We start from the raw sequence: 10124 nt of genomic DNA, 5'->3' as shown, positions 1-10124 counted from the left end.
TAAAAATTAGAAAAACGGTTTAGCTATTTACTACTTATATACAATGTAATGAAATTAATGATTTTATTATTGTTATGATATCATAAATTTTTAGGAAAAATTAACATTAATAAGATGACCTAACCTTATATAATATCCAATAACTCGAAATGACGCTGATAATTTATCATCTCTCATTCTAAAACATGTTATTCCATAGGTCATTAAAAACTAGTTATTTTAGAAGCTCGTCGACCTCACTTTTTAATAACAATTTTAAAAAGTTTTAAAATAAATGTAAAATTTCTATAGGCTGTTTTCAAAATTTAATCTTAGACACTAGCGCAATATCATAGTAAAGAAGAACAAGAAGTTATATTAAATATTATAATGAGATATGACGGAAAATTTTGTAGTAAAGAACAAGTTAACATCACATATAATAATGGATAATCACTTCTTGTTTTCTCCTCCTCTTACATGACTTTAATATAATTTACATTGTAAAATTGCAAACATCATCATTTCCTCTTAAAATCCATCTCATAAAGATAATAAAATAAATGAGAATCGTGGTAAATTCGAGATAAATTAAGAATAAAAAGAAGCTTTTCATTTGTTTTCCCCATTTTTCTTTTTGCTAGTGATTCTTTGAAATAAAACAGAATTTTAATGTCAACGTTTTAAATTCTGTTCAAAAAGATAAAAAAATTTTAATTGTGCTATCACTTTGTTCTTGTTCATCTACAATACAAAACGATAATTTTTTAGAAATAAAGTTTAATGCTTTAATTTTTTATTCTAAGAAATGATATTTTATTGAAAAGTAAAGCGTAAACTCGTTTAAAGTAGTAAAACCGGTGTATATACCGACCAGTATCCATAAAAGACAATAAAAATTAATATTTTTTAATGAGTTTTTAAATGTTCGCCAAATATAGATAACATTGAAATTGTCTAAATTTAGTCTTAAATTTTATAACTTGATTTATAAATATATTTTTAGTTATATTGTTTCTCAGTAATTTTTAGATTTTCAACTGAATAAATAATAGAAACTATATCAGACATGTGTCCTGATTCTGTTTTTAAAAGCAGGAGTCTAGTTACTAGTGGGAAAAGTGAGTTCTGACCTTTTTCTAAAGTATATTTTAAATTAAATAAATTAAAAATATGATTAAAAATTGCAGCCTCGCATTGCGACGATTTCACAATAAATAATTGCTCGTTAATATTTAAAACGTTTATGTACAGTACTGTACATACTGTAACAATACACTAATTACATCATAAACTCCTTATATTTAACTTACCATATCCAATACAGTATATATTTATTATTATTATAAATTGAACTGAAACTCTCACAAATTTGAGTCTCTTAAATCTCTCCACATTCATTATATAATTGCATTATATATCATGATTCATCTAATTTCTTATTTCTGATGAATAGTATTTTTAAGCAGCTAATTTTCTCTAAATATTAACATTTTGAAAGTCACTCAGTAGTTAATTAAAATGAAGATGCATTAACGTTTTGATGGCTTCTTAGATATATAAAGAACTATCATTTTATAGCCAAATATAAGCAACTACATTATAAGCATTTTTTACTATTCTCTGTGAGTTACTAAATTAAAGAATATATGATAAATTGCTAGAAAAAATTTCAATTTTATAAGCGTGACTTATTAAAATTCCTACAACCAAACGAATTTTTGAAGTAATTAAAATACTTTGATAATTAATTATAGCTGATGTTGGGAACTTTGAGATAATAGATGAGGTCGTGATATCAAAGTATTATAATCTAGAAAAATTATCGCATTGGTGATTGATTGAGATGAAACGATCCAATAATTTTATCTTGACCCATTTCAAATCGAATCTTTAAGGATTCAAACAAAATGCGATTGATTTTTTTATTGAGAAAGAAAATAAGTATAATTAATGTTTTAGATAGCCTATTTAATTAATAAACGTTGATAATTGCTAAATTCAGGCTCATGTAGAACCGTGTCAGCAGAAGATCGGTGCGCAAGATTTTTAAAAGGCAGTATTTTAAAAACATGTTATTTTTCCATAATATAGATATATAAAATAACACAATACAATGGACTAAGAAGAACTGAACAAATACAAAATATAGATTTTTTTAATTTAATTTTTTACTTCTTTCCAAAGGGGTAACCCCAAAACACTCACTCCCCTTAGTCAGCAAGCCCATTTCATCTGCTCATCAGAAATAAAATGTATATCAAATTTAGGTTTTTAAAAAATACGAAACTGAGGTAAATTAAAGTTTTTTAATAAGTACTTTAAAAAAAACTATTATTATTTGTTTTATTTAGTTTATTTAGTTTTTCAGTCTGTTAATATGGAATTATCATAAGTTCTTACATCGGAGATAAACCGATGATGCAAATCTACACTACAGACAATATTCTATTTGTAGTGTAGATTTTCATCGCAGTAGAATATATTTTCTTTATCTTTAAGTTATAAATAGTACAATCATTCAAGTATTAATTAATAAACAATTTCACATAGAAAGAAGTGTTTCGTTTCATTATTAACATAATCCGGTTACGTTCTACGTTGGCCCAATAAATAATATTTATAGATATATACGTTTTGACAAAGATAAATATTATTGTAATATATATAAGTTATATATATGATATGCTTTAGAAAGTAACTGGATAAATATAAAATTCAACAATAAAATGCTTTTCATTAAATGATAACCTAGTACAAAATGTCCCAATGTTCTCTCAACATAACGTACGCGACAACTCGGCGACAACTCGCGACAACTAAGGGCTCGCCGATACAAAAATAAACACTATTTATAATACTTTATTCCGGACATTTTCTGCTAACTTCTAATGATTTCCGGAAAAAATTACGTAATTCCGGCGACAGTTACAACCAATCGGCGATAAAGATCCGTTAAAATAGAGAGAGTTAAGAATCTTTCTAAATGTTCTTGAAAACCGAAGATTAAATAATATTTTCACTGATTAATTATGATATTAAAATAACAATAATAAGCCTCTTTTTTGTTAAATATACTGTAAAGCAGTGATTCCCAAACTGTTTTGAGCCACCGCTTCCTTGGTTCCATCCATAAACTTATACAAACGCCCCCGTAATCCGTTTTTCCTTGTGTGAGAAAACACAAGGGAAAACGGATTACGGGGGGCTTGAAAATATTCTTAGAAAAACTTTTCTATGAAGTTTTTCTAAGAATATTTTCAAGCCCCTTACACTTTGTTTCCTTACCGTACATTGTTCTCCATAACTGGAAACCATCAAACGCAATGTTTTTTCTTACCTGTTTTAATAGAGGAAAGGGAAAGATTGTCAATAACTCTCGCCTAGGGTCACCGTTTGGTCAGGTCCCTGACTCCAACGTCTCTGCCCCCTTGCGTCGTTTTGCCCCTATGCTTACTCACCGCCCTCAGGAGGCGACAGGACCCACTTTGGGAACTACTGCTGTAAAAAATTCATGTGGGAAAAATAGATTCAGAATATTTGTGAAACACTATATAAATCAGTATATATAAATTCAAATTTGGTTTTAATAAAGAATAAGCAGCATCTAATTTTAAATTGATATTATTATTTTAATCATCTCTCCCGTCAATAAATTTCTCTTATTTGCTTTATTTTTAAATCTATTATAATTATCAAAAATACAAATATAGAATAATTTATTCTATGACACGACGACATTTATGACTTTTTCACTAAATTTCTTTACTTTTTGTATAATATTCGTTAATGGATATTAATATTATATTGATTTTTTTTTATTAACTAGATAGAATTGCACCTCTAGTTTGTAGCCCTAGTACTTAGTTAGACCTCTTTTAACTCAATTTGGTTTTGGAAATTGCACCTTGTTTAGAAAGCAAAATTTCTTAATTTGTTATGGTTTTCTAGTTTGACAGTGTACACCAGTGTTTCCCAACGTGGGGCCCACGCCCCACAAGGGGGCAATTCGATTGTTAAGGGGGGCAATTCGAAACTCATCCAGAGTTTAAGTTAACCGTATAGCCGCTGTATGCCATATTTATTGTAAATATTGATTTAAGTTAGTTTTAATTTTCTTTGTTTCCCTTTCCTTCTAGAACTTTCCTTTATAACCCTTTTCCCTTGGGGTGGAATTAACAATTCTGGGAACCACTGAGAACAAAGAGATGAACAAGGCCCTGAGGCCGGTGAAAGAGGAGAAAGAACATTCTTTGCCCAGACCTCGAGTTGGGCAGACGTGAGTTGTGGTGTTCCAGGTCGCATTTGGCAATGACTGGAAAGTGCAAGAGACTTTGATGAAAGGATTGGGTTTTATTGTGGTTACAATAAAACAGTGTGACAATTAAGTGCAAGAAAAAACTTCAACAAACACGGCAACGAGAGACCATCCAAAAGAGTTCAACATATATGTTGGGGGGCATAAGAATTTTAGAAAGGCTTAGGTGGGACATAGCACAAAAAAGGTTGGGAAACACTGGTGTACACTAATTCTTCCATTGTTCTAGGTGTTCTTGGAATCTGACAATTCATCAACACATTTAGCATAATTGATGCGTAATGACTATTGTCATCTCATAATTGAACATAAATTCATATCCCTTTTCCTACGTAGCTATTGTTATTGTAAACGCTAATTATAGAGGGATTATAATTAAAAGGGTAAAATCTGAAATTATCAACATTGTGTGAGCTAAATTTAGTTTTAGTTTTCGCAAATAAACTATATACTAATATATCTTATATATTAGATAGGCCCATTTTAAGGCATATAAAATAGTCAAATTGATTTAAAATCAAAGTTACATTGCTTATTTTTCAGAATTTCAATGGATAGAGATTTTTTTAGTTATTATTCCCTAGGTGATAACAATTATTAATCTTGATATCAGTTATTGTTTGCTTCATTTGAAATTAATTCTTTCCAAATTTTTAACTAATTCAATTGAAATTTAAGAAATTATCAATATTTAAGTTTAAATAAAATAAATTGAGATTAATTATTAATTAATGCATATCTGTCTCAATGCATCTAACATATTATTATTATTAATCTTTGCAAAATTTTTAAAACAAGTAATAAAAATGAAAAACTAATAAAATTGTTGTATTAAACTTTTCAGAATTTTTGAAGTTACAAAATTAAAAATAATAATAATAATAATAATAAGTCGAACTTAAATTCTTAGTGTTCTTAGAGCAGAAAGTTCAGAATTTTTACTACAAAGCCCCTTTTAATGATAAACAATTCTAAATTAATTTCAGAATATAAAAAAATATTAAATATTTTAAATGAAAATATATCTTTAAAATATCGTTAATTTTTATTTTTTATATATATAATTGATTTTATTTATAAAAACAAAATATGTAACACTGATTTCTTATTGAGTCAAGGTATCCTTACATACAATTACTTGCACTTATATACATAAAGTGCATATATCAAATTTCGATATACTTAAATGCTTTCGAGAAAACAGTGGAACTTTAATACCGCTTAATCGAAATTACTTTTAAATAATCATTAAATATTGTAATAAGTCTAAATATGGAAATAAGTTTTAAGTACAGTATCCATAGTACAGAATAAAAATCATTAATGGTAAGTTTGAATGAAAAAAAGTAACAATTAATTTTGTTTGAATTTATATAATTTAACATTGCTTTTACTCATTAATTTTATTCAAATAAATATACTAAATTTCATTAATGAAATATTTATAATTAATCAAAATATAATTGTATCCAAGCAGAAATAAAGAAGTAGTGTTAATTGACAAGGTCACTTGCTCTGTGCACTAGAGCGGAGGGTTCCCAAAATTTCATCTTTTATGTAAAAACATTATATGTAATAATATAAATGAAATTTTTTTACCATAAAATGGATGAATTTTTTATTTTATTGATTTTATTCGTATGTTTTTACGAATTTCGAAGAGTAGTGGGGCTTCATTTTTGACTGGTCTAAGTCCTATCTCAGATTCTCAGATCTTCCTCACACCTTGATCATATATAATGGTTTCAATAAAACTGGAGGTATTACTCTTGAATTTCATTACAATTATATCAAAACTAGCATTATTTTGGATTAAAATTGTCATTAATATATTTTTCAAGTAACACATTATTAAATATTTAGAGGAAGATGGGGCAAAATAGAGAGAGAGCAGATCAGTGATCTGTGTACTGTACATCAGCTCTAACGTATTTAACAAGTTAAAATCAGCACTTCTAATACTATTATTATAATATTAATCAATAGTTTACCCAGAATAATATTATAATCGTAATAACATAACATATAACTCTTGATAGTAGAACACTGTTATAGGCTACGCTTTTGTCCTTATTCCGTTATTTGTATCGATGGTGTATGATGGCGCATCAGCTGGAAACAGCATGTAGTGTAGAATTTATTTATATTAAAATTTTATTATATTAATTCTTATGTTAATTAAACGAGTTGAATAATTTAACCTAACAAATATTAGTTAGAATATTTGTGACAACTTGCTGAAGTTATTGTATAGAGAGTATTAACAGCGCTGTTCTGTTTATTTAATAAAGTTTCGCATTTTATACCCATTAACCCCTAGTTTTGAAAAGATTTTTCCAGACTCAAAAGTCGACTTATAGACAGGTATATATGGTAAAATGCTTTATAAATGTATGAATAAACTTTCGTTCAAATTTAAGATTTTTCCTTTTTTTTTTTTTTTTTTTTTATTCATAAAGTTTGTTTCATTTCTTTACCATTCTCTTACTCAAACGTAATAGAAAATTGTACCTTACATACAAGATGGTTCAAAAGACACTATAGTAAAGACTAACTTTCTGTCTTATTAAAACACTTTATTACTTAGAAACTTTGCAAAAATTGTTTAAAAATGATATCCTTCCAATACACAAATTACAACGTTTCACATTTTTTCACAACTTACTTATTTTCTTGTAAAGCATACTATTGTGTGACTTTTGGCTGTTCCTATAATAATATTAAATAAATAATAATAATTTAATTAACTTTAAAGTATTTTTTAGAATTTAACTGAATTTAAATTCCTAATAAATTATCAAGAATACTTATGAAATTGATCTCTTATATTTTCTAAACTGATTGACTGCTTGAATATATTTCTATAAATTAGAGTTTAAATAGAAATTAAGTGTTGCTCCGCTACGGACGACAATGTTTCAGAGATACATAACATATTCGAACGTTTTACTTATTAGTATATTGAAAGAAAGTTTACAGTTAACGTTCAAATAATCCTTTTTCTTCTTCTACATATAGGAGTTTCTGTTCAACATTGACTCGGTTGAAAAGTAATGTGTTATCTTAATTGTAGCCGCGGTTGCAATAATGTTAGAACTAGTTTTTTCCTCTATTTCGATGAGATTGTTATAAATCTTAGAGTATATATTCCAAAGGAGAACATCTAATGATTATAAGTCTGGCGATCGGGAGGCCAAGCGATAGGACTAAGTCTCCCAATCCAACACTGATGAAATATACTGTAGATATCCATATAAATTATTTTTTTAAATATATTTAAATTGACTTAATTTTAAATAAAAATTTAAAATATAAAATTATTTTTCTGTTGTAAAATATTTTAAACTTTATTAAAATGATCTGATATATTATTATAACATAAAGGGTAATTTAAAGACCCTTGTGCAATTTTAAATTGATAATTTTCGTTGTACACAATAAAAATAGACTATAAGAGCCATATACGTACTCTGTAAAAGCTTAATTCCTTAATTTTTATGTACAGGTATCCCTTGATTAATGCGGTTAATAAATTAAAACTTCTGCAGCGTATATAAACGGATTGCTGCAATTAATTTTGCGCGTTAATCAAATCCCGCATTAAACAAGGGATGCCTGTATTAGTGTTTTCAATTTTTGTTAAATTTAATTTATTTTTAAAACCTTCAACTAATTGAATGTGGCAACAAAAGTATACAATGTAAGGTTAGCTGCGCTATGGTTCGTAGAAGTTTTTAACAGCTGTGAGATGCAATAAAACAAAGAATTATAAAATTGGACGTGTATATGATAGAAATATCCTGTAAACGGAATACAAAAGCTTAATTTTTAAGATTTTATATGCTGTTTATGGCATGTTTCTATCATAAATACATTTAAAGTTATTAGTTTAAAGCTTCACATTAATTTAAATCATTTACATATATACTATATAAAATTTATATTTGTTAATCTAATGATAAAATGTTTGTTTAAAATTATATAAGATTTTAAATTAACTAATAGAAATTTTCTTTCAAAAAACCTTGAATTTTAATTTTCTGATTAATTTTCAGCATTCTCTTAATGAATAACAAATATTATTTAATTTATGCAAAACTAATTTTTTTATGAGAATCGTACCTCACGATTAATATTCTAATGCAAATATTCTTTGATTATTATATAACAAATAAGGCTATTTTTTTTATAGAATTTTTAAAATCAAATTCAAATGTTTAAATGTTGTAAATAACATTATAAATACATTAAAATAAATATTAATTAAATTTTAAAAAATATATGTTCATTTATATAATAAAAGTTTTAAAATTATAAAGTTTCTTCTTCCTCCCAAGTAAGATTCAGAAGTTCTGGATCCGTATTTATATGGTAAGTGGAAGAAATTTCGATATTTTGGAACAATGGCTCCACCTTTAAGCATTCTTCATTTGTCGGTGATCCAACTTCTAGTTTATTGAACATTGAGTTATAATAACTGATGCTATGTAACATTCTAAACTTTTCAATTTTAGACTTCAAAATTAAACTATCCGCTGAAAACATTGGATCGTTCGACGTCTTCAAATATTGACGATAATTTGCTGTTTCTTGTAGATGATACTTAATTTTATCTTCATAATAATCTTGAAAAAGTATTCTACGAGGCATATAAGGACTATTTTTTATGTAAGTTCTATTTATTCCTTTATATAAAAAAGGAAAAGCGAAGTGTGAATATCTCCCGAATGGCGTTTCGTATTGCCTGATTCCGCAATTATGTTCCATTATAGAATATTGGATAGGATTTAATATTACCTTTTCACTGGAAGATAACATTGTATCGGTTTTAGATTTTCTAACCCAGTTTGATTCTGCTTCATTCAAATTATAGAAAACAGTAGAATTATGAACAGAATTGTGTAGAGGATTCATTTTTTAAAGTTTGTAAACTAACAGAAAAGAATTCTAATTCATATTCTTTTGAAACTGTGGAACACGTGGATTTTTAAATTTTATTTTAAAAAATAAATGATTAATATTTTAAAAAATTAGTTTTATAAAATATTACTGAATTTTTTAATGTTTAACCGTTTAGACTATTCTAAGCAAATTCTTATATTGCATATATTTCCTTTTTTGATTACGAGGAACATCTTTCGATAATTTTCTCATTAAGTGCTGCTAATTTCACATAAATTTTATTTCTAAGTAACGGAAAACTGACTACTTTAAATTTAAAATTCATAAATAATATTATAGATATTTAAAAAAAAAAGAATTTTACAAACATTATTCTTCACAATTTTTAATATTAAAGAAAAATAAATGTATTTTATTTTCCTCTCAGTTAATATTGTTTTTTAATTTCTAATTTTTTAAGAAATTGCATTTTTACATGTATCCTCTCAACAAAAGTTTTCTTTAAGCTGTTTTTTAATTTACGGTTCTTAATACGATTTAATCAGAGTCGATAGATATACTGGTCACTCAGCTCTCAATCTCTATAATGATACGAAAGTGGAGTAATAAATATTTCTGCCACTTCGAGCGCTGCAATCGCATCACGGCGTAAGTTTGGCTCGAGCACAGCCAGAGTCAGCTGTAAACATTCGAAATTCTTTCTGGGCTACAATTTGAAAAAGTCCTATAAATTCCCACTGTCGTTCGTCTGTGTAATCTCGAGAACGGAGTTAGATAGATGAAAGACGAGAACAGATATAGAAAGGTCCCAAATAATTATATATGAACTTCCGATTTAAACCGGAAGTCATGTTATTTCAATTCAAAAATTTTCCCTGAAAGGTATTAGATAGATGATCGGCACGACTTTATTGTTAAAGGAAAA

The sequence above is a fragment of the Centruroides vittatus genome, unplaced genomic scaffold (genome assembly GCF_030686945.1).
Source record: "Centruroides vittatus isolate TY-2023 unplaced genomic scaffold, ASM3068694v2 contig_2565, whole genome shotgun sequence".
Classification (NCBI taxonomy): Eukaryota; Metazoa; Arthropoda; class Arachnida; order Scorpiones; family Buthidae; genus Centruroides; species Centruroides vittatus.
Note: the sequence above shows the minus strand (reverse complement) of the source record.